This window comes from Athene cunicularia (genome assembly GCF_003259725.1).
Source record: "Athene cunicularia isolate RWA chromosome 2 unlocalized genomic scaffold, athCun1 chr2_part1, whole genome shotgun sequence".
Lineage (NCBI taxonomy): Eukaryota > Metazoa > Chordata > Aves > Strigiformes > Strigidae > Athene > Athene cunicularia.
The window spans coordinates 70717072-70720950 of NW_020799095.1; the positions used below are offsets into that span (position 1 = coordinate 70717072).

Here is a 3879-nt window from a genome sequence, read left to right on the forward strand (position 1 = left end):
TGTATAAGAGACAGCCCCCATCCCGCTTATATTGATCTTGCCCTCTCTCACTCCTAGTAGTTCCCTCTGAGGAAGAAGTGTTGCAGAAGTACCACGCCCTTTGCCAAAGGCATTGCTGTATCTGTTTCTGTTCATTTTGAAGGCAAATAGGTAGGGAGGAATCAGCTAAGATCTCTACAATGATAAAACACTGTCATTTTGATTAAATTCTTATCACAAAAGCAGTCCCCTCCTTTCCAAGAGTTTTGATGTCATCGGGGCTCCCACTTTTCAAAGGATTTCTTAACAACAATTGGGATAAACTTGGAAAGATATTTACAGTACATAACAAAGTCTTGCCTTGCCTTACATTACTCATTTGGAAACTGTAATTTAGAATCAAACCTATGAGTCACCAGCATAAGATTTCATTTTTATCCTTTTCCAAATTATAGAAAAATTTCAACTTTCTATGTTTCCTTTGACAAGCATCTCTGCTTAAAACTGCCAGCAGCACCAGTGTTATACAGACACTAGATTGTACAGCTTCCCTTCTTATTGAAAGGCAGCAATAAAAAGTAACAATAGACAATATTTTAGAGAATTATACATTTTGATTTAGATTGTATAAAAGACATCAGAATTTTGAAAAACCGGGATGCTTACAGGGATTTTTGCTTATTCATTTTAGTAACACAGGGAAAGGGACAAAAGAAGAAACATTGTAAACATACAACAAAATCATCTAAAATAATTCTACTGTTTAAGATAGTCTTAGAAGAAAATATTTTAGTATTTCATCTAGAAAAAAGTATGCAAAAAATTAATTTCCATTTAGGATTTTTGTGCATAATAACATTCATGTTCCTTCTTCTAGATCCTTCTAGATGTTTTTGCATACCAAAAGTAACTATGTGAACCTGTCATTTTAATGAAGAAGAAAAACCACCACATCAAAAATACAAAATTCAGAATTTTGAAAGGTTACATGGAGAGGTATACTCATTGACATTTATAAGTCTGGTTTCCTATACCCATATATCATTAATTTACTCACAAATGCACATAGCCATAATGCCTCAAGATCTTGGCAATAAAACCAGATTTCTGTATTATTTTATTTTCCTCACCCACTGTCTGGAAAGATAACACAGTGAATCTAAATTTTGCATAGAGTTTTCACTTTCCCTATAGCGTCACAAACTCCTACTTTTGCTGTTGTCTTAATTTTGCTTGGGAAGAAAAGAGAAAAGCTCCAGGAACTAAATTATTCATTCTTTTCTAGTGAAACACCATCTTTGAACTTTCTGATGTTGCCTGTCTTATATCTTATGACAGTCTGACAATATGCAATAAATGCCTGGAGAGGGGTCACAAGTCAGCAGCAGAGCACCTCAAGAGCAGCACAAAGGAATTCCAGCCAGAAAGTCAGCTTCATCAGGGGCCCAACTTATCTGCCTCTATGCAAATACACATAGCATGAGGAATAAACAAGAGGAGCTAGAGACATGTACATGCCTGCAGGGCCACGATCGTATTGGCATCATGGAGACATGGTGGGATGGCTCCTGTGACTGGAGTGTTGGAATTGAAGGATACAGGCTCTTTAGGAAGGACAGGCAGGGGTGATGAGAAGGGGTGTGTGTGTGTGTGGGGTGTCTCCCTCTATGTCAATGACCAGCTGGAGTGCATGGACCTCTGCCTGGGGATGGACGAGGACCTGACAAAGAGCTTATGTGTCAGAACTAAAGGAAGGGAGGGGACAGGAGACGTTATACTAGGAGTCTGCTACAGACCCACCGAACAGGAAGACAGAGTGTATGAGGCCCTCTACAGGCAGACAAGACCAGCCTCATATTCACAAACCCTGGTCTTCATGTGGGACTTCAACAACCCTGATATCTGTTGGAGGGACAACACAGAAGGGTATAAGAAATCCAGGAGGTTCCTGAAACATGTTGACAGCAACTTCCTTTTCCAAGTTTCAGAGGAGCCAGTGAGGAGAGGTGCTATGCTGGGCCTTGTTCTCACCAACAAGGAGAGGCTGGTGGGGAGTGTGAAGCTCAATGGCAACCTTGGCTACGGGGACCATGAGACAGGGGAGCTCAGGATCCTTAAGGCAGTGAGAAAGGCACACAGCAAGCTCGCTACTGCAGACTTCAAGAGAGCAGACTTTGATCTTCTCGGGGATCTGTCTGGCAGAGTAATGGCATAAAGCCATGGAGAGAAGAGGGGCCCAAGAAAGCTGGTTAATATTCAATGATTACCTCCGCCAAGCTCAAGAGTGATGCATCCTGTCAAAGACGAAGGCAGGTAAGAATGCCAGACCTGCATGGATGAACAAAGAGATCATAGACAAGTTCAGGCAGAAAAAAGGAAACCTACAGAGGGTGGGAGCAAAGACAGGTAAAAGAAATTTTTACAGTGCTGAACTGCATTTTTGCCTCATAATCTTAGAGATTGTCAAAATACTTTAATAATAGTATTCAGGTCTAATATATTGAAAAATCAAGAGAGAAAAATAAGAATGACACTTACACATGTATATAAATCCATCCCTATTCAGGAAATTATTTAAATCTATTCTTAAATCCTTTTCTAAATTGGGCCTTACCAGACAGCTACGTATCAGTGGTGTATCATGACTATTTTAATGTACCTCATAATTTAAAAAAAAATAATTTTGTTTTTAGATTTTAATTTACTTAAATTTGATTATTTGAGAAGATTAAGACAGAAAACATTCAACTGAATGTTTCAGAAAAGCAATCAAGGTATGTATATAAATACTATGAAGGAGATTAAGCGTAGTTTTAGAGCTCTGATATTTTTACCACCTGTAGTTTCATACTTTGGTTCATGTATGTTCCTAGACCTAGACACAGAACTAACATTACTCCACCTTGCTACCAAAGAAAACCTACATTCTATTAGGAAACTGTTCAACATTTTATGAAATTAAGCTCTGTATTTATAATAAATGTATCCAGTTATACACTTGTAACATAACCATACTCCAAAATTCTCTCCAAGCATGTTCCCAATAATGCATTTTCTCCTGGAAACACAGATGAATTAAATCTGAGGCTGCAAACAGAAATTACATTAATCCATCTTGTAGCTTACAGTAATGTAAATTTCCTAACCTCCTCATTTATATTGCTACAAATGTCTCATTAATTTGTTATGCCCTGAACTTTTGTTCTTTATACTGCATAAGAGCAGAGGAGTAGATAAACTACATGCAGTGTATCAAGAGGAAGGAGCAAATTATACATTTGACAGTTTCTAAGTGATTTCCACATTTTCCATTTATGTATTTCTGCTGCAAGTTATCACTTAGGCACTAACACTTCCATTAAATTTTCAAATGGGCTTTCTCTCTGTATAGAGCTTGTGGAAATGAAACAAATCATCTGTTACATTGTTCAGATTGGTTGCGTCTAAGGTCTGTTCCCTGTTTTATACTGGTATATTAAATTCTGGAAGAAGGAACTTCACCATGCTTGTATTCTTCCTATTATTGTGTGACTGCAACAAACAGTAAAATAGTACGTATTTATGAAGATTTATCTGGAAATGAATAAGAATTAAGGTATCTTGTCTACAAAACCACTTTATCATTTCATCTTCAATTAGTAAATGTTAAAATAACATGTTGTGTGGCTGGAAGGCTATTATTCCACACCTGCCCGTTTTGAAGACTTCAGTGCTTGTTTTGAAGTTATGCTGGTCAGTATCAGACACAAGACATGGACTAGCTTAAAGTGGGGTTGGCAGTGACTATATGAAGCTACTATTAAAGGCATGAAATTTTGGAGCAGTCTACTAAAGGAATGCTTAGTATTCCTTCTCTAAAAATTCACGAAAGATGGGTTGGAACTTTATATATATATATAT

General features: G+C 37.5%; 1 long non-coding RNA gene across 2 annotated transcripts in view; it reads right to left on the minus strand.

The window, feature by feature from the left end:
* LOC113476730 overlaps window positions 1–3879 on the minus strand; it is a 15925-nt gene that overhangs the window by 301 nt on the left and 11745 nt on the right. Inside the window, exon 3 of one of the 2 annotated variants that reach the window (XR_003397771.1) lies at window positions 2844–2854. The exons of the other annotated variant lie outside the window; for it this stretch is intronic. This is a non-coding gene — a long non-coding RNA (uncharacterized LOC113476730). Of the gene's footprint in view, window positions 1–2843; window positions 2855–3879 lie in introns of those variants that run through there. 2 annotated transcript variants of the gene reach the window in all.